The sequence below is a fragment of the Salvia miltiorrhiza genome, chromosome 3, assembly GCF_028751815.1.
Source record: "Salvia miltiorrhiza cultivar Shanhuang (shh) chromosome 3, IMPLAD_Smil_shh, whole genome shotgun sequence".
NCBI lineage: Eukaryota > Viridiplantae > Streptophyta > Magnoliopsida > Lamiales > Lamiaceae > Salvia > Salvia miltiorrhiza.
The window spans coordinates 28,468,909-28,491,154 of NC_080389.1; the positions used below are offsets into that span (position 1 = coordinate 28,468,909).

The 22,246-nt window shown below is 41.3% G+C and overlaps 1 long non-coding RNA gene across 1 annotated transcript; it reads right to left on the reverse strand.

Annotated features, from left to right (window-relative positions):
* Positions 1 to 18,770: 18,770 nt before the first annotated feature.
* On the reverse strand, positions 18,771 to 20,918 carry LOC131014023 (uncharacterized). The gene is made up of 2 exons (XR_009097944.1): positions 20,681 to 20,918; positions 18,771 to 20,484 (listed from the first exon to the last, which is right to left on the reverse strand). It is a non-coding gene; the product is annotated as an uncharacterized LOC131014023 (long non-coding RNA).
* Between the last annotated feature and the right edge of the window lie 1,328 nt (positions 20,919 to 22,246).

Sequence of the window (22,246 nt, forward strand, 5' to 3'; positions counted from 1 at the left end):
CTCCCCCGCCACTTAACGGAGCTTAACACCGTTAGAAATGAAATTCTCTCTCTAAATAGATCCTTCGTTTCATCTCCCATCCCGAAACTAAAACCACCGCCGCCTCTGTATCCGCAGCTCGAACCATATTGACTCAACTAGAAACACCTCTAGATTGACTTGCAATAGAACAAGGACATCCTAGCAGTGATAAGCTAACCCAATGTCGTCTCTCAAGGAAGATCTTTAAGGGTTTTTAATTATGTCACAAGAAAGCTGTAAACTTAAGATTTTTAAACTAAAACATGGAAAGTAAATTAACATGAATTTAAACTTAACTAGGCAAAAAGGAATTATTAACTAATACTTGTAATTTAAACTTAACTGAAAACTTAATCTTAAAATTATCTAGGTGTGAAACTATTAAACCCTAGGCAAGAATTAAATGAACTTAAAGTAAAGAATTAACTAGGCAAATCAAATTTAAATAAATTTAATTAAAACTTCTAATCTAATCTAACTAGGCAGAAACTCAATTGCATGATTTAAAGTGCATAATTTAAATTGCAGAATTTAAAGGAAACGCAGGTAAAAGCAAATAAATAAACTTAATAAAAGAAATACCGTAAATCATCTCGAGAAGTAATCTGTCACGTAATTACAACTCTAAATGGAAAACTAATATAACACATGAATTTAAAATAACTATATTAAACTAACTAAGAACAGAAATCGAAACTAGAACTATGAAAGCAATAAAATTCCTAAGCTTCGGATGCCAACAGATCTCAAAGATGGCGTCTAAAACTAGGGCAAGGGATATTTTTACAATGAAAAGTATGGCCCTATTTATAGACTTCAAATCCCTCAGGATCACCATGGAATTTGCCATGCAAAGCTGGACTCTTAAAGGAAAAAGAATCGTGTAATACTTAGGTAAGTCCAGCTGGCGTACTCAGCAAGTAATCTCCACTCTGGCGGAAATCGCGGCTCTCGCCAGAGAAACGGCTTCCGCTCTGGCTGTTGATTCCTTTGACTTTTCATTCCTCTGCGCTGACTATTGATTCCTCTGGCGAGATTTTCATTCCACTGCTTTGTGATTTCGCTGCTCTGACTTCGCTGCGATGACTTCGCTGCTCTGACTTCGCTGCGATGACTTCGCTGCCCTCTGACTTGTGATTTCGCTGCTCTGGCGAATGACTTCTCTGGATCTGGAGATTCACTTCGCTGCTCTGGCTCTGGCGCATTTCCCTGGCTTCCCATTTCGCTGCTCTGAGCTTTGATTCCTCTGCTCTGGGCTTTCATTTCTCTGCAGTGCGGGGCTTTCTCTGCTCTGGCACTCCAGAGTATGCACATAAACACGATTCTTAGCCCAAACTCTCCAAAATTTGGACTCTTCATCTATAAAATCTAAATCTCCTGCAAAGCATAAAATACACCATAAAACGCACCAATTTCCAGAAGATTTAACTTAAAATATGCACATGCAAGCCCCTAAATTTAGAACAATTAGGCATAAATCAACCCCCCCACACTTAGCCTTTTGCTTGTGCTCAAGCAAAATCCGTATGAATCCTAGGAAGAGATTGATTTCAACAATGCTAATTTCCATCCAAACTTTCTCAAAGTCAGTTCAAAATTTTACAATCAACACACATCTGTCGATCATGCAAGTAACTCAAAGTTTAAGAAGCAACAAAAGAGTAATGTAAGCAATTCGATCAGACCCAATTCTCCGCTAGAAGTGAATTCCCTAATGTGATCGCCTTTATAATCAATATCACCATTTTTCACACTTTGTGTGCTTGAGATTTCGACAGTTGAGCCATAATTCGTGAAATAAAAACCATTTGGATGTACTCCAAAGTCTTTTCACGTGGTTTCCCATGCTCATAGTTAGACTAGAGGAGCAGAGACTCAGAGTTGTCACGTTTCAGAACAGGCCAGATGTTTCGGAGCTGGCAATTTTAAAGTTGGCAATTCGTCCAACATTTTCACAGATAAGATACGATCGTAGGCAATCACAATGACAACACTCCTTCTAGCATCTACCGGACAAATCACGTTTTACTTACTTACAAAAGTGTTGCAACAAAACTCAAATTCTTTGCACAATCAAGAAACATATATCAACAGTAAAACAAGAATAACCACCAAACAAACACAAACCCGAAACGCGCATCGAAAACCATCTACTCTTCCACAAATTCATAAAAATTAGCAAGATTCGAGACCAAAAACTAAGCATAGAAAGACTAATCTCGCCCAATTGATAGCATAAGCACAATAAAACACCCCCCCCACACTTAAAGCATGCCATTTCCTCAGGGTACAAAAGAAATAAGAAGAGTTGAGAAAACGTCCCTGATTATCGGCCTTGAGAAACTGAAGCATCGTGCGAGGTGGTGAAGAGGGGAATTCGCGGTCTGTGGCAGAGTTAGAACTGCAGCGCTGAAGTCAAAACATGAACACCACATCAAAGTATCCGCGCAAGCAGCCAAAACTTAGGAAAGACAAAACAAAAACGGAAAACAAAGAACAAGAAAAACAAAAAACAAAAACCAAACCACGGTGGGTTGCCTCCCACCAAGCGCTAGTTTTAGAGTCGCCAGCCCGACGTAGAGGATCCCTTAACCAAAATCACTATGAAATGTCAGCTGAATTAGTCCTCGTGAAAGCACATCATCCTCCAGTTCAGCTGCGGGTCCTCTTAATGAGCAAGCAGAGCTCATTGTGTCCATCATTCTCTCGAACCAAGAGCTATGTCGAGATCTCTCCTCTTTCTTCTCTTCCAAAGGTGGTGCACTCTGCACTCTTAGCACGGTATCATCCTTGCATGGCAGCACATCAGCCCGTTCTTCATTAACGGTGGCATTCTCTTTCACGGTAGTTGGCACCTCATGAACGGCATTAACGTCGATTGGAAGCTTGGCCAAAAACTGATCTTACATGGCTTCCTCATCTTGCAAATTATCAAGAAAATCCTGTATAATTATGTCCTCTTTCGGGCTGGTGCACATCAGTTTCTCCTTAGCAACATTCTGGCGCGTGCTGTTCATAGTTGGCGTACTGCTCAGAGCTGAGCTCGTCAGCGCTGGCGGTAAAATTTCTGCTCTGTCCTCCAGCGGCAGAGCTGGATTAGTCAGCGCTGGCGGAATGGGTATAGCTAGAGTAGTCAGCGCTGGCGGAATGGGCAGAGCTGGCGGAAGAGTCAGGGCTGGAGCACTTGGCAGAGCTGGCGAAAGACAGTTAGCTCTGAAAATTTCTACTTCTTCCTCATGGTCAGCAATCTCAACAAGAGAACAGATATGCATTGAGAAGTTAGAAATAATAGGCTTTTTATTAAAAACAGAGAATGTTACCGATCTACCAGACCCGGCCATGCTCAAAGTTCCAGAACCCACATCTATGCGAGTCTGGGTAGTAGCCATAAGAGGCCGACCAAGTAGAACAAGTTGCCCATTCTTTCCTATAATGCCTTGCCCTGCCTCGAGCACAACAAAATCGGCTAGCACCGTGATTCCTCTCACCATGACTTCAACATCTTTTAAAATACCACGAGTGTTACAATTTGCTCCATTAGCTAGGTGAAGTCTTGTTTTCGTGCTTTTAAGCTCCTCCTCCTTCCTGCCCAATTTCTGAAAAATAGCATACGGCATTAAATTGACTGCCGCACCCAAGTCTAACATACCCGCGAATTCTCCAGCTCGACCCAATCCAATACCAATAATGAAACTCCCTGGATATTCTTTCTTTGGCAATGGTTGGGTTGGATCAACATATCATGGTGGCAGAGGCGGGTTGGGCTTCGGTGGTTGATATGGCGTACTTGATTTGTGAAGTTTTTGCTCTGGCCTTATCAACTCTGGCGCTCTCCTCTGCTCTGTCATCCTTGTCCTCTGCTCTGGCTGCCGAGCCAGAGCTGGCTCTCTCCTCTGCTCTGGCTGCCATGCTAGAGCTGGTTGCCTCCTCTGCTCTGGCTGCCATGCCAGAGCAGGCTGCCTCCTCTGCTCTGGCTGCCAAGCCAGAGCTAGCACTTGATGAGTTTGGCTCTGCTGCTGCTGTAGTTGGTCCAGCGCGCCCGACAGTTGCCCTACGGTGGTCTTAAGGCATTTAATAGTGGCAGCCTGAGACTCCATGCTCTGCTTGCTAACCTCCATAAACGCCTGTAACGTATCCTCCAGAGATTGTTTTTGTGTTGGAATTTGTTGTGCACTCTGGAATTGATTGCGCTGAAAATTCCCTTAGTGCTGACCTCTCCATCCACCATTGCTTTGATTATAATTTATGCTCTGCGCAGGGACAGGTGCAGCTTCCGTATGGCTCATCTTGAGCTGCTGTACTTCGCGCATGATTGAGGCCAATTGTTTCTGCATCTCAAACTGGTTCGTCACAGCGCTGACCTCAACTCTCTTTCCACGGACCGACTTTTGTTGAGAGCTCTCCGCTAATGTTTTAAATATCTCCTTCAGCTCTGCTGCAGTCTTCCGAGCTACGTTACCTCCTGTAGTGTTGTCCACCATGAATTGGGCAGTTTGCACTAACCCATCATAAAAGTATTGCATTAACATCACGTTCGTTAGTTGATGTTGCGGGCATTGACGGAGTAGTTCTTGAAATCTTTCCCAAGCTTCGTGTAAAGGCTCGTCTGGTCCTTGGATGAAATCTACGATTTGCGACCTTAGCTCCTGAGTCTTGTGGCTGGGATAGTATTTTAGCATGAATTTCTCACAAGCTTCTCCCCAAGTGGTGATAGAGTTGGGCGGCAGAGTTAGCATCCATGTTCTCGCCCGATCTTTCAGTGCATAGGGGAAGCACTTGAGCTTAAGTTGGTCCTCCGTGAGATTCAGCAATGGAATAGTTTGAACTTGTGTGCAAAAATCAAGGATGAATTGTAGGGCATCTTCACTCGGCATCCCATGGAACAGAGGTAAAAGACTTGAATCATTCGGCTTTAGATTGTAATTTCTGACGGCGGTGGGAAGCACAATAGCCGAAGTGTTGGTGTCTCCGATGACGGGCCGGGTGAAATCTCCCATGTACTCCACGTTCTGAGCCATCTCTTCTTTGTTTGTGTTCTGCTCTACTCGGTCAGAGCTGGCTTCAGAGTGCGCCTCAGAATCAGAGTCAGAGTATAACACGTCTGCTCTGGTATGAGTGCGAGTGTTATCCAGCGGGGAAGTTAGTTTTCTTTTCAGACTACGGCGTCCCTGCATACACAACACTTAACACACGGATTAAACGCACCGGGTAGGAGGAAAAGAAAAGTAAAAACAAAACGTAAAGTAAAGAAAGCAATTAAAATAGAAAAGAAATTGACACAACTAAACGCCTAAAACCTTCCCCGGCAACGGCGCCAAAATTTGACTCAACTAGAAACACCTCTAGATTGACTTGCAATAGAACAAGGACATCCTAACAGTGATAAGCTAACCCAATGTCGTCTCTCAAGGAAGATCTTTAAGGGCTTTTAATTATGTCATAAGAAAGCTGTAAACTTAAGATTTTTAAACTAAAACATGGAAAGTAAATTAACATGAATTTAAACTTAACTAGGCAAAAAGGAATTATTAACTAATACTTATAATTTAACCTTAACTGAAAACTTAATCTTAAAATTATCTAGGCGTGAAACTATTAAACCCTAGGCAAGAATTAAATGAACTTAAAGTAAAGAATTAACTAGGCAAATCAAATTTAAATAAATTTAATTAAAACTTCTAATCTAATCTAACAAGGCAGAAACTCAATTGCATGATTTAAAGTGCATAATTTAAATTGCAGAATTTAAAGGAAACGCAGGTAAAAGCAAATAAATAAACTTAATAAAAGAAATACCGTAAATCGTCTCGAGAAGTAATCTGTCACGTAATTACAACTCTAAACGGAAAACTAATCTAACACATGAATTTAAAAGAACTATATTAAACTAACTAAGAACAGAAATCGAAACTAGAACTATGAAAGCAATAAAATTCCTAAGCTTCGGATGCCAACAGATCTCAAAGATGGCGTCTAAAACTAGGGCAAGGGATATTTTTACAATGAAAAGTATGGCCCTATTTATAGACTTCAAATCTCTCAGGATCACCATGGAAGTTGCCATGCAAAGCTGGACTCTTAAAGGAAATAGAATCGTGTAATACTTAGGTAAGTCCAGCTGGCGTACTCAGCAAGTAATCTCCACTCTGGCGGAAATCGCGGCTCTCGCCAGAGAAACGGCTTCCGCTCTGGCTGTTGATTCCTCTGACTTTACATTCCTCTGCGCTGACTATTGATTCCTCTGGCGAGATTTTCATTCCTCTGCTTTATGATTTCGCTGCTCTGACTTCGCTGCGATGACTTCGCTGCCCTCTGACTTGTGATTTCGCTGCTCTGGCGAATGACTTCTCTGGATTTGGAGATTCACTTCGCTGCTCTGGCTCTGGCGCATTTCCCTGGCTTCCCATTTCGCTGCTCTGAGCTTTGATTCCTCTGCTCTGGGCTTTGATTTCTCTGCAGTGCGGGGCTTTCTCTGCTCTGGCACGCCAGAGTATGCACATAAACACGATTCTTAGCCCAAACTCTCCAAAATTTGGACTCTTCATCTATAAAATCTAAATCTCCTGCAAAGCATAAAATACACCATAAAACGCACCAATTTCCAGAAGATTTAACTTAAAATATGCACATGCAAGCCCTTAAAATTAGAACAATTAGGCATAAATCACATATCCAGCACCACCTTGGCCCATGCCAGAGCCTCCACCACCACCGCTATCCCGCCATCCGCCACTACCCCCCCCCCAAAATCATACCCACTTCCACCTTCACCGCGAAACCCACCTCCACCACCTAATCGCCGCTAAACCCGTCACCGCCGCCATGGCCTCCACCCCAACCCCTTCCAAGCCCAAAACCTCGACCTTTATCATATCCACCAGTCGTCAAGCCCACATCGACACCAGCATTTTCAGATATTTGTATCCTTTTTCCATGGCAGCTTCAACACCTCCATAACCACGAGACAAGATCACAACCATAGAAAAAAGAAGCCACCAAAAAACTACGTAATTATGCGCCTCTATGATTGGAAAATTACAAGACAAGAGAATTAAGAAAGTGGTGGTAGCTGGTAGCGGAGCTCCGCCATTATACCGGACAGCATATTTATGGTGATGGAGTGGAAGGTGTGAAGAAGAGAAAATCGAAATTGAAAAATCAGAAACCCTAGATGTATTTTGATTTAGGGGAAGGGAAGAAGAGAAGAAGTGAGGGGGAAGGACAGAAGTCAGCCTCGCTGTGCCAAAGGGGGAGAGAACCAGCGACGTCCGCTGGGACAGAGACAGAGTGTGTCCGTGCGCCCTGTATCGAACAGGGAAGGGGGAGGAGGCTCGGCGGCGCAAGAGGTATTTGGTCCCGTTTCTAGCGTCCGATTTTCATATTAATTAAAAAAAGGATGGCATTATCGTCCGTTAAGTGGCGGGGGGAATTTGGTGCGATTTTCTCACGTTGAGGTAGTAAACAACTCTAACCCTGATTATAGGGTCCTGTACGCGATAGGGACGTCATCGATATGGGAGAATTTGATACTTAACTCAAAAATAAAAAAATAAAAAAAAATGAAATAATAAAAAATAATATTAACGAACAAATTTTTGGTTGTTAAAAAATAAATAAAATAAAAAATAATATTAACGACCGAAAAATTCGGTCTTTAAAAAAATAAAAAAAAATTAGTTCAAAAAAAAATATATTAGCAATCAAATTTTCGGTCGTTGAAGAAAATAAAATAATAAATTAATGAAAAAATAATTAACGATCCTAATTTCAATCGTTAAAAAAATTAAAAAGAATAAAAAAATTAATTGTGAAACGATCGTTAGGGCCGCTAAATTAACGATCGAAAATTTCAATCGTTATACACGTGTTTTCTTGTAGTGCAGTAAGTTGACGTCGATACTAAAATCTATAGTCTTTTGTCTTTTGTTGGTAAGCCTTTTTGTTTTTCATATTTGGTTTTCAGTCTCATGATTCATGTTTTTGTAGAGGGAAATATAGAAAAGAATTACACGTATAGCATATTAATTTGGGAATAAAATATATAATTGATGGCAGGAGGAAAGTCGAGTAGTTTAAAATATTATTCCTCGTATAAAATGAGGAAATTGTTCGTCAAAGATATCACTAAAAATAAAGAGAAAAATGAAAAGCATCAAGGATATACATTATATATTCTCTACCACAGCCCACAGGCATAGGAGGACATGGCCGAAAGTTAGTGTTGTGGCTGTGGGGTCTGGCCATTCCAACACCAATAAATGGAAAATGAAGTAGTAAAATATTCCACCATTCATACATGAGACATATGGTAGCATATGTGGTAGGCTTTGACTAGAAGTTCAATCATTGAAATGGAGAGTTGACTATCGTTCAATACTTATTATGGAAGTAGTTAATTATTCTGTACACTGTAGCTGTAGCCCGTAAGGCAGGCGCACACTCACACGTAATTATTGCTGGCATCTCAAGAGATATTCGCGAGTGCTATCAATATAGATAGGATCAAGTTCAAAGTTTTTCTCACTCGTACCTTATCTTAGCAGAAAAATTTGGTAATTTATTTTGAAAATGGAGTTACAATTCATTACTTTTCAGCGTCTTATTTTTCATATTAATGATTAAATTATTTTTCAGCGTCTGATTTTCTGCAAAGATTGTTCAGGAAATTAAAATTATTAAATATTAATTAAGTTCAATTATGAATTAGAGCTAACAAAACTGGACTATAGTTATTTTTTCTATCAAGTTTAAATATTATAAATAGATGTTGAATACCGACCATGAAAACCCTAACCCTAGCCCCAACCCCACCCCAATCTTCACGCCGTTGATTTGCCTCCGTCGGTCCGATGGTGCTCAACGCCGGCAGTCCGTTTCGACCTTCAGGCACTGGCGGTCTAAATCTCCCCTCGCTCACTAACAATTTCTCTCCTCTTTCGAAACACACTATGGAAACTTCATTGAATACGGCTGTTACGACACCAAATCCTGTTCATACCGCTGCTATAATTGACAAGGATGTTGTTCCTGTTTCGCACAAGGAGGATGAACGTTCTACTCGCATTTCTCGCGGGAAACAAATTGTGGATGGCTCCACTCTTGATGACATTCAGAACGGACGATCATACGCTGATATTACTACTAATCGGTCCAAAAAGGCCGGATTTACCTGCTCACCGTTTTCATGCCCTACGTCCGACTAAAGAAGGCGACCAGTTCTCTTTCAAAATTCCGAAGGACCTGCTGCGTAAAGAGATTGCGCAATTTGCTCATGCGTTAACCGGAAGGCTTCTGCTTAAAAAGGGAGAAAAACCTAAAACCGCAATGATGGTGAAAAAGGATTTACAAGACCTATGGAATATTGAAACTTCTTGGAAGCTCATTCCTTTAGGCAAAGGATACTACACGATGATTTTTAATACTGCTGAAGATAAACTGAAAGCTAAATCTCAGGCAGTTTGGGAAGTAAATGGTGGGCATATGAGGATCAGAGAATGGACGAAGAACTTCGATCCTTTTAAAGAGCATTCTTCATTGGCTAACGTCTGGGTGAGAATTCACTATCTGCCCATCGAATACTGGAATGTTGAAGTTCTTACTGGCATAGCAAGATTCGTGGGACATCCGTTGAGGGTCGATGGAACCTCAGCTCAGAGAGACTTTGGACAATTTGCTCGCATTCTCATCGAGATAGATATGTCCAAACCCCTACCCAATACTCTTCTTGTTGATGGTGATGAGGTATCCTTTCATGTTCAATTTACTTATGAATATTTGCCTCTTTTCTGTTCCAGATGCAGAACAACAGGGCATACTATAGAGAGGTGTCGGAAAGGAAAAACTTTGACGGGTGAATCCTCGCGGAAAGATGGGAACACGTCACCGAAAGCCGCTGATAGTAAACATTGGCAGCAAGTTTCTGAGAAAGAAATGCCTTTCCCTAAGAATACTGGTAACGAGGATAGGAATGTGGATAAAAGCAATGAGGCGTTGCTACAGCAAAACTCAAATCCGCAAACTACACAGAAGAATGATGGAGAACAGATTGCTGCTATCAGCCCGGAGAGAGAACAGTTTGCTGCTATCAGCCCGGGGACGATGCCGCGGAATGCTATCAGCCCGGGGACGATGCAGCGGAATTCTATCAGCCCGGGGAGGACTGTTGGAATAAAGGAGGCCGTTGGACGGATTGAGAACAGCCGAAGCTCGCCATCTAACAGCGAGAACCGCTTTAATATGCTGCAGGACATCAGCGAAAATGGACAGGATGTCGGAAGCTTGACTGGGCCGGATCGCAGAACGGTGCAAATCTCTGACCTTGATTCACCAGAGGTCTCTGATGATGAGGAACCAGTTGATGAGGAGATCATTATGGAGGAGTGCGTTCCTGGTAATACTGATTGCGGAATGGAAACGAGGGATTCTATTGCCTTGGAAAATGCTTTGAAAGCTCAGCGTCTGGAGCAAATTCTCGCCATAGCCAAAGCTCCTATTCAGCCTGAAAATCCGCCTGTCAAAAAATGTGGACGACCCACTAAACAGGAGCAAGCGGTTAAGGCTGCCCAACAGATCACTAAGCAGGCTCAGGACAGTATTAAGAGCAGATTGAGACATGCTAACGATACGGGACAGAAATCTCACAACTTCGTCATTGACGATAGTCCTAAAAATTGCATTATTGCTATGGATAATGTTCTTAAAGAAAGCTGGGCTGCTGAAGTGGAACGAAGCGAGGCTTCTTCCGCTCATCTGAATCGTTCTTCATGAATATTCTCGCCTGGAACATCCGTGGGATGACGGATGAATCCAAGAGGCTTCTCAAGGAACACTGTAGTTCCTTTTCTCCCATCCTTTTGGGTCTTCTTGAGCCTAAAAAGGCCTTCCACAAAGTTCGGCACTCTTTCTGGTCTTCGCTTAATCTTATTCCGGTTCATCAAAACTATCGTGGACATAGATGCTCCAATATTTGGGTTCTTTCTCATCCTTCGGTGGTCTCGAATACGGTATTTTCGTCTGACCAGGTGGTGGTTGTTGATTGTTCTTGGCAGTCGATGAATTTCAGGGTGGCTTTCGTTCATGGTGCGAATGATCAGATTTCTCGTCGTTCTCTTTGGCATGATCTCCTCAGATTTAGTTCGGGAAACACTATTTTTATTGGTGATTTCAATGCAGTTAAGGGTGCACATGAACGTATTAGTTTTTTATCTCCTCATCGTGGTTCTTGTGTGGATTTCTGTTCGTTTCTTGAGGATACTCAATTTATTGAGTCTCCGACTGATGGTCTTCGTTTTACTTGGTCGGGTCGTCGCTTTTTACCTCACCATGTGGAATCGAGGTTGGATAGAGCTTTGTTCTCTCAAGGGTTTGCGGACTTCTGGGACTCGATTATCACCACTGCTCTTCCCCGTCTAACTTCTGACCACTCTCCCTTGGTCATGCAGTGCCGCCGAGCTACGCTGTCTGGTAAGAGGCAGTTCCGTTTCCTCAACATGTGGGTGACGCATCCTTCCTTTGGAGGGATGGTCGGTTCTTCCTGGATGAAGCATGTTGATGCTCTTTGCCCTATTGTGCGGGTTATGCTGAAACTTAAAAGACTTCGGGATGATATTAGGATCTGGAACAGGGAGGTTTTTGGGAATGTCGACATTGCTTTGAGTCAATGGCAGCAACAGTTAATGGCGACGCAGAAACAGATTGCTGACACCGGTTACACGGACGATCTGTTTAATGAAGAGGTGCGTCTTCAGGCTGAGCTCAATGTGACTCTTTCTCGGAAAAGCAACATGTTACAGCAAAAAAGTCGCGCGAATTGGCTGTCGGACGGTGATAGAAACACTGCTTTCTTTCACAGGCTCACCAAGTTTAAAAAGCGTAATAATACCCTCACGAGATTGAACATCAATGGTGTTGATATCTACAATCCTGGTCTTATTGAGCAGCACATTGTTAGTTATTTCTCCGAGCTTTTTACTGATGACGGGGGAGTGCTTGCTGATCAATTGGAAATTGAGGCTCTCATACAACCGTCTATTTCCGAAAATCAGAACAACATGCTTATCCGTATTCCTGATGATGGCGAGATTGCTGCTGCGGTGTTGAGTATGGATGCTAACAGCGCGCCGGGCCCTGATGGCTTCTCTGGCATGTTTTTCCATACTTGTTGGTCGACGATTAAAGATGACATCATTCTGGCGGTTCAACGTTTCTTTACCCACTCTTATTTGCCTAGTGGTTGCAATGCTAGTACCATGATTCTCATCCCCAAAAAAGAGGTTGTTTCTACGGTGGCGGATCTTCGCCCCATTATTCTCTCAAATTTCCTCTTCAAAATTATTTCTAAGGTGCTCGCTTCCAGACTTAGTGTCATGGCTAATTCTCATGTCGCTCCTAACCAATTTGGCTTTATCAATGGGCAGAACATACATGATTGTATTATGCTTAGCTCGGAAGGTTTCAATTGTATGCAACGCACTAATCGGGGAATTAATATGGCCTGCAAAATTGATATCAGGAAAGCTTTTGATACTTTGCGATGGGGCTTCATTTTCCAGGTTCTTTGAGCGAATGGTTATCATGAGAATTTTATTCACTGGATTTCTATTATTTTCAGCTCTGCCAGACTTTCCATCCTCTACAATGGTCGTCTCACTAGTTATTTCGCGTGTTCCCGTGGAGTTAGGCAAGGGGACCCTCTTTCTCCTATTTTATTTGGAATTGCTGAAGACGTGTTGAGCCGTTTAAGTAGTAGCTGCGTGGATTCTCGGCATCTCACTCCCATGAGTTTTTCCAGGTCTTCGAATTTCCCCACTCATCTTCTTTATGCGGACGACGTCATCCTCTTTTGCAGGGCCACGATTCGAAATGCAAAGAAAATCCTTGATATTCTCCAATATTATGGTTCAATTTCTGGACAACATTGCAGTCAGGAGAAATCCAATCTTTTTTTCTCTAAACATGTCAATACTGACAGACGACGTGCTATCCATAGGATTCTTGGTTTCTCCGTGGGATGTCTTCCTATGACCTATTTGGGAGTTCCTATTTTCACTGGCCGTCCTCGTGCCTCCTATTTCATGCAGATTTTTGATAAGATTGTCCAGAAATTTGCAAAATGGAAAGGTCTTCAACTCTCCATGGCTGGTCGTCTTTGCCTTGTGAAGTCGGTTATTCAAAGCTCGATTGTGCACTCCATGATGGTCTACAAGTGGCCTACATCACTGCTTCATTCTTTGGATAGATATTGCAGGAATTTCGTATGGACTGGTAGTATCAATCAACGGCCCAGCTGTCCGGTTAGTTGGGGTCGCAGCTGCTCGCCTCAGCTAGAAGGTGGTTTGGGGATTCGTTCTTTTACGCTTACGAACCATTCCTTTTTGATGAAGCTGGCTTGGAAAATGATTAAAGGCGATGATTGGGCTCACCAAATCATGCGGTCTAGATATCTTACTACCTTTAGTTACGCCAAGAATAACATTGTTAATTCTTCTGTCTGGCTTGGTTTGAAGGAGGAGGTGAATCAATTGGTTGATGATTCTTATGCTTGCATTGATAGCGGTGATTGCACTTACTTTTGGAGGGATGATTAGCTTGGTTACAAGCTCGTTGACAAATTGAAGATTCCTACTTACATGCATGAGTTTCTTAACTTCTCGGTGCAGGATTATTTTTATGATAATACTTGGCACTTTTCTACCTCCTTCGTGAATAGTTTCCCTAAGGTGGTGGCGGATATCATTCTTGTCCCCATGAATGGCGGCAAGGATGCTCGATTCTGGAAACATTCTATCAGTGGAGATGTGCCTGCTGCGTTGGCCTTTTCGCGTAAAGGGAATATTTTTCCAGAGGTCAATTGGGGAAAATGGATCTGGGAGCCTTTCATTCCTGTGAGACGCTCGATTATTTGCTGGCGGATTATTCATGGGCGACTTCCCACTCTTGATATTCTCATTAGACAAGGAATGGTTGGACCTAATTGATATAAACTTCGCCGGTGATTATGGATTTCACCGGAAAACACAGTAATAACGTAACAGATATGGATTTCACCGGAAAACACAGTAATAACGTAACAGATAAGGAAAACTCCGATCTAATTGATTTGTACTCGGAAGACTGAAATTGAACGGAACAAACAGAAAAGAACAGATAAAGATGGATTGCCTCAAAACCCCTGAGTCTAAACCACGAAATGATCTAGGCGAATAATTCCCTAAACCCCAACGTGCATTTGACGCAGGAACTCGGAGACGCTGAATGACACACGGCGAGGGATGAAGAAACTCGTCGATTCGTCGATAGGTGAATCCTTGTTTATCAAGAAGAATTCGAAACTTGAGAGAGAATTAAACTCACTGTTATATTTTTATCAAAATTGTCTCACTTTGTTCAACACATAACAACCCTATTTATAGGGAACGGAAAACCCTACGTAAAAAGGAAATAAACAGAAATTAAAGAAATAACGGAACTTGTTCAGCAAGTCAAAAACCCTAGCGAGAGATCCTCTGAAAGACGCAGAGAATCAAGTCTGCTCTGGCAAAACCAGAGGAATCAAGTCTTCTCTGGCGGGTTGAATCTGCTCGGGCAGACTCCACTTGAACTCTCTGCTCTACTCGGGCAGACTCCTCTTGATTTCTCTGCTGATTTCTCTGCTCGGGCAGACTCCACTTGATTTCTCTGCTCGGGCAGACTCGCCGTGAATTCTCTGCTCGGGCAGACTCGACGTGAATTCTCTGCCCAGTCGATTCTTCCCGGGGATAACGATTCCGCTGCTCTGGCAAGGCCAGAGGAATCGAGTCTTCTGGGCGGCATGATTCCGCTGTTCTGGCAAAGCCAGATGAATCGAGACTTCTCTGGTGGTTCAACTTGGTAAGCAATAAGGTTTACCACCTTTGAGCTCTGATCCGTCGGTCCTTCTCCAATTGGCCTTTTCAGCTCTTGCCTCCAGATTTCCTCCACCAATGTCATTAAATTAGCCTTGAACGTCCTGGCCCTAGCTCTCGTCACTGGACCAACGGGCACGTGCACCGGATCTTCACTCTGTGCCGCCTCTGAAATTCGGCTCTGCTCTGCATCCAGGCCTCTACTCTGAACTGCATCACTAATGGATGTGCCATTTGCTATGATTGTGAGGAATCTATTTCTCATGTTTTCTGGAATTGCTCGAAAGTAAAGCCTATTTGGAAGGAGCTTCTCTCGTGGTTTGACAAAGATATGCTTGGAGACTGTTTGGACATTCACTCTTTTTTGGTTCAGGCTTGGACGACAAATTTTAGTTCTCAACTCCTCTCTTTCTGGAAAGCTGGTGTGATCAGTACGCTATGGAAGATTTGGGACTCGAGAAATTCCGTGATCTTTGATAATGTTTCTTTTGACCATCGCAGGATTTTGGCCTTTGTCAAGTCTTTCTTTAAAGAACTGGATCTTAATACGAAGAATATCGGTACTATTAATAACACTTGGTCTGAGTATTTGATTACGCGTGCCATTGGTGTTAGTAGTCGGTCGGCTCCTCCGCCAAGTATGGTTGAGGTTCATTGGTGGCCGCCTACTTCCCCCTGAATTAAAGTTAACACGGACGGCTCTGCTTTAGGTGCACCAGGGATCATCGCTGCGGGTGGTGTTTTCAGGGATCACCACGCGGTTGTTCGGGGTTGTTTTCACATTAAAGGTGGCACTGGGTTTGCTTTTGAGGCCGAGCTTCTTGCGGTCATCACCGCTATCAATATTGCCCATGACAGGAATTGGCTTAATTTGTGGATCGAGGCTGATTCCATGTATGTGGTACATCTTCTTAATTCCAGATCCATAGATGTCCCTTGGCGTTTTTTTGGGTCTTGGAAAAATGCTTTGAGACTTCTTCAAAAGTTCAAGCTGATTGTTTCTCACATCTATAGAGAGGGCAATCAACCGGCGGATATTATGGCTAGCAATGACCGGGTCGAAGGTTGGTGGCCCTTTGCCATTGATAATATTAAAGTCGCGGCTGCCCGTGATATGTCTTCACATAGCCATGTGCGAACCATACGCAAGTAGGTGTTGGAGTTTCCTGAGACAGCCGGTTTGTCTCGGTCGGAAGGATGTTTTGCTTGAGGTTTGGGGCGTCATTTTAACCTTTTTTCAGTCTTTGGGTGCGCTCAAAACTGGGGTTAAAACGGTCGGGCCCCTTTGGCAGCTCGGTGGTAAGAAGCTTTTCTTATCGACCTCGAGATTTTGGGACAGCATGCATTGGTCGTTGAAGCGCTGCTCTCTGCTCTTTGATGAGCATTTTCCTACTTTATCGTGGCATTGCCGGAGGTTAGCGCAGCTGCCACTCTCTGCAATTCATTGGATTATGCGGGTTCAGGTCATAGATTTGAGGCACATCCCAGTTCGTCTTTCGGAGAAGAGCTGGGCGGTGTTAAGTAAGCTGGTTTGGTGGAGGGCTTTTCAGGTGGTTGGCTCTTGTTGGATGGCTGCGGGTTTGACTCCTGACTTTCGTCGAACACATGGTGGGCGTCCAGATTGGTGGGATGGAAATAGATCTTGCTGCTATGTTGAGCGCGTTGAGGACTTCAGAGTTTTTGTTGGGTTGCGCTGGGATGCTCGAAGCTGCGGTGATGGTTGGACGTTACAGGGAAGGGGGATTCTTGATATTTTTTTCAGCTGGTTGAAGAAAGGCCTCGGCGACGGAGTCTCACCGGCCGGGGCTCTTTCCTTGGCTGTATATAGTTTCATTGGCGTTTTTCGTTGCTTGATTGTTGGCTCGGAAATGGCTTCGGTGAAGGCTTTTTTCCTGTTGGTTTGTGAGTTTGGCATCTTTTCTTTGTTCGCTCGATGGCTGGAGGAGGGTCTTGACGACGGCGTTTCGCTGGTCGAAGATCCTTCTATGACAGACGTCGATTTTGTTAGTTCGGTTCTGTTTTACCTTGAGTTTTCTTTTTCTAGTTTTGTTCTCGTTTGTGTTATGAAGCCGGGATTTTCTAGAAGCGATGGTACGGCCGGAGCTTCTGAGATTTTCCCAACTCAGCTTCTAAACACTTTTTTCTTTTCTTTTAGACGAGTACTCTTTTTCCTCTCGTTGAGGTTTTAACGAGGCTCGGCCCTTAGTCTGCTCTCTGTGCTTTCAAGGGTTTAGGTTTTTTTTTCTTCTCTTTTTTAATAAAATTCTATTTAATATAAATACAATTACATATATTTTTGTTGAATTGGAAATACGTGTGTGATCTTATAAATAATCAAATGATTTATGCTGTCAATTTATATGATTTATCATTTCATTTATGATGACTAAGTTTACTTATAAAGTGATTCTATTTCATTATTTTCATCTGTAAAAGGAAGAAAGAAAAAGGGTTAATTACGCCAAAAATCATGAACTTTGGGCCAATTTCTAAATTTGCCATGAACTTTCTTTTTATGAAAAACTAGTATGCCCTCCCGTGCGTTGCACGGATCATGATATATTTTATATTTTTAAAAAATTAAATTGTATAAAAATATCATTATTTATGACTTCAATCGATTGATATACATTTAAATTATTTTATTTAAATTATTGTATAATAATAATAATACTACTATTATCAACTCAATAAATATAATATTAAATTTAATGAGTATCTTATACTAATAATTAAATTATAACGTAAAAAAAAATATAATCATAATAATAGTAACACAATTTGAGTTTTTTTTATATATATATAAACCAATTATTGCATATACAAACACAGTTTTAATAGTAGACAGTCCATTTATACTCCCCACGTCCCAATTCAATATACCACATTTTCCTATTTGGACGTATGATTTTTATAGGCTATTTCATAAAATAAAAAATCAATTCATAACAAATACCCTCATATATATAACTCATTATTGACATTAAATGTCATTATTGTCCATAAATAATTAACTCTCTTTTCACTTAAAAATAATATTTTTGTTTCGCTCTCCTATTTTTTTTGACAAATATAAAAACACAAAAAGTTATTTTTTTTTTCTCATATTATACTACAAAATATTCGTTTCTTAACATCAGTGTCCATGGCCTTGTGACCTATTTAATTGGGATGAATGGATTATGTAACTAATTGTGAAATAATATGTGACCTATTTAATTGGGATGGAGGGAGTATGTAACTAACTGTGAAATAATTATTATATCACGTAATTATTTCAACCATATATCAAAATTTAACACGTTGCTGGAAATTTTAAAACTAAACAGTAAATGTAAATCATATTTCATTTTATATATAAATATCAATCTAAAATTAAATTTATATAAAAACATAATAGTAAATATATTTATTTAAATAAATAAATATTATATAGAAAAACATAACTACAAATTAAATAAATTAAATTGTATTCTTTAGATTTATAACTAATTATTCATCTACAAATTTATATTAACATTAATACAAATTCTACTTTTTAAAATTTTATTTTCAAGAATAGAGAGTCCAAAAATAAATGAATGTAATTTCATTCTTATTAGTTGCTTTAATAATTAATAACTATTATAATTAATAAGTATATAAATTAAAAATATAAAAATAGATGTTTAACAAAAATATAAGAAACATAATAAAATTAATATAGAAAAGGATAACAAAGATAGCATAAAGATGCAATGGATTTTGACTTAACCAATATCCTCATAAATTTACAGCAAGAACAATAAGACACGTGTCATTTAGGCCAAAATTGATATTGAGTTGTTTGGCATCGTTGTCCATCACATAAGCAAAAAAGAGCACGAGTCACGGAAAAAGGAAAATCCATAAAGCAGAAGAATACAATCCTATAGCCAAGATGCCTTAGTAACCACCCTTGAGATTATTAGTATTTTTTTTTTTTTTTTTTGAGATCAATGAAAAATTCATTTCTAATGGGAACAATTCACAAATTCTGGCAGGACACCAGAGAAATAAAAATCAGAACAGCTAGAGAGAGCAAACTTTGTAAGCTGATCTGCTAAAGAGATATAGGACCGCCTAACCTAACTCCCACGAACATCTACTTCTATCGCAAGCTCTCTAGCTAATATCTTCCAACAAAAATTCAAGGGGTGAGAAATCCAGAAGTTGAAGTTTGAATTTTGAAAATAAGCTCCTGCAGTCAGTCTCAACCACCAAGCCTTAGAATCCTTTATTCTTCACCACCAAGAGACCTTCACGAATTGCCATCCCTTCACCCATTGCAACAGTAGCTGCTCTATTCATCAACAGAAATAATAACAAATAAAAAAAAGAACTTAGTTGCAGACAAGGCATAGAGGATTTACTCCAACATTTTTCTCACCCAAGGCAAGCCCAATACGCTTCTCAATTATTTCCTCAGGAATAGGTTTATCATGAAAGAAAAGAGATTCAAGATTACTTATTCGCCTCACATCCCCAGCAAAAACAAAATTGAAATGTTTATCAGAGAACTTATAATGGCAGTATATCCTAAACAACTGACAAAAAACGAACACACACACACACAGACAGACACACACACACACACATAATGAGTTAGAAGAATCATGAACTTTGTCCATCTCCAATGACGCCGCCTTTTCTGAGTCATACACAAGGCTGCAAAATACAGCTACATAATCTTAATTTCATCAAGCTAGCATCACAAAGAATAGAGTATTTGCGAGCGCGACAGTTACCAAAATTACAGTCCTAAGTTACAATGTTGGAGCTATTGTTCTTCATCATTGTACACATTAATTTTCAACTACTTATGTTAAGTATTACCGCCTTTCTCATACTAATACTCATAAACAAAGGCTCCTGCTAGTCAACTATTCAAGCATTCAACAATAGATTGCAACTAAAAAGACATTTTTATTTTATCACCATAGATGCGTGATCTAATTTGAGAACCAAAAACATCAATAAATCCGCGCACAACAAAGTCAATAAGCAATGCCATCAATATTTAAGCAGCAAACTTTTACCAATCAATCAAAACAATACATAAGCACACATACACTGCTCCTTCGTGCAAAACTCATTCAAGATAAATGCTAAAAGAGACTTCGAAATTTTTAACAATAAAATAGTTGCAACATTTATTTAAACCAATTTCCATAAAGTTTCCGCTATATAATTCCATAAAAGATTTCATCAAATTCAATTTCGCAAATAATCAATTGGCCTTTAACAAATGAAAAGGCCAAACAAAACTTCAAATCCTAAAATCATAAAATTGAAACATGTGGCGATTGGCGAGGAATTTATCGGTAAAAGGATTGACGTGTTTATGACCAAAGGTTTTGGCCGCAATTATAGTAGATAACTCATGAGAAATTTGCATCGGCTGGGCCGGATTATAATCCACAATTTTACTCACACTTTTTTTTTGTAATGGATTGAATCCAGAAGAAGAAGAAGAAAATCACGTACTGATAAAATTATGGAGAAAAGAGAATGAATGGAGCGGTAAAAACTACATAGTTAGTGTACTCTCGGTTCCCATTCCCTGAAAACAAACGCACAAACATATTGCTATAAACATATTGCCTCGTAATAATATTGCAACAGAAATAGATCTAATCAATATTTTAATTAAGAGTAGAAATTGAGAGATCGCTATTGTTGTGTTGTTGTTGAAGAAACCCTAGATTTCTCTGTTATCGAATCAAAATTTTAATTGAAAATAGAAATTGAGAGATCACCTGTTGTTGCTGCAGAAAACCTAGAGTCTTTCTCTTCAGAAGAACGGGATGAGCCTCGTCGCAGAAACTTTTATATGAAGAAGATATAAATGATTCTTCTTAAAATAACTGATCACTATATCACACGATTTTTTGAAATAAACTGCCAAATTTGGTGCAGGATAATAATTGCTTCAGAGAGATTGGGGGAGAACGTGAGGAAGAAGAAGAGAACGTGTGTGAGAAACCGTATCATTAAATTTTGCCGGGAAAAAGTATCCGTTAAACTGCTGTTTTATATAATATATAGATTTCCTGAACTTAAGGGGTTGAACAATTTTTCCATGCTTTTTTGCTCCGGTGAAGCTCCGAGCTGACGTGTCGCTTACGTGGTAATACCAAGCTGACCTGTCGCCTACGTGGTAATACCGAGCTGATGTGGCACATATTTGGAAAAACAATAAACAAAAAAAATAAAAGAATTCATTATTTTCCCTCCCCCTTCTCCAAGTCGGCCGGTGGACCGTTGCCAAAGGACCGCCGCTACCTTCCTCCTGTGGAATACCACCTCCGCCTTCCTCCTTCTCGCGTCGTTCCAGACCTCACGCCACCTCCCACAATCACCAGATCAGTAGCCTTCCTCTTTCGCCGCATCGAACCCCCTCTACCGCCTTCTCTGTCTCCACCGCCCTCCACCATCACCATCACCAGATCCGCCGCCGCCAACCACCCACGCAGATCCATCACTCAACCGCCTCTCTCTTTCCACCGCCCTCCACCACCATCATCACCAAATCCACCACCATCATCACTGAATTCCATCAACACCAAATTCACGCAGAAGCAGCTCCGATAATCGAAGAGCTGATAATTCACGTCAAACGACGTCGCTTCATTGCCAGAGCTGATATTTCACTCCAGAGCTGATAATTCACGTCAAACGACGTCGCTTCATTGCCAGAGCTGATATTTCATTGCTAGAGCAAATATTCCACTCCATTGCCAGAGCTGATAACACTCGCAAGGCCGCCAGAGCTCTGTCGGTTTTGTAAGCTCTGGCGATGGAAATCTACTCTGGCGGTCTTGTCAGACCTTCACCGCCGCCGTCCACCGCAGACCTCGCATCATTCCAGAAATTCTTCTTCTCCCCATACCTCCACCGCCGCCGTCCACCACAAACCTCGCGCCGTTCTTCTTCTTCTTCCCCAAACATTCATCGTCGTCGTCGACTTCTTCTCCCTCAAAAAATCTTCTTCTTCCCCAGATCTCGTGCCGCCGACCTCACACCTCACTAGGGTTTGCGCCCCCTTTCGCGCAACGCCACCACCCGACCTCGCGCCGCCTAGGGTTGCGCCCCCTTTCATATGACGCCACCACCCGACCTCGCGCCGCCTTTCATCGCTTTGGCGAGATTAAGGAATGAGAGATTTGGGAAACTAGGGCTATGCAAAAATAAGGGCAGGGGCGGTCTGGTGGGCGGCTCTTCGCCGGAGTTCAGAGAGGAGAAGACGGGGGATAGAATTTGAGGTAAAATGACATCATTTTACGCCCAACTAAACGACGTCGTTTTGGTTCCCGTCCGGCGGT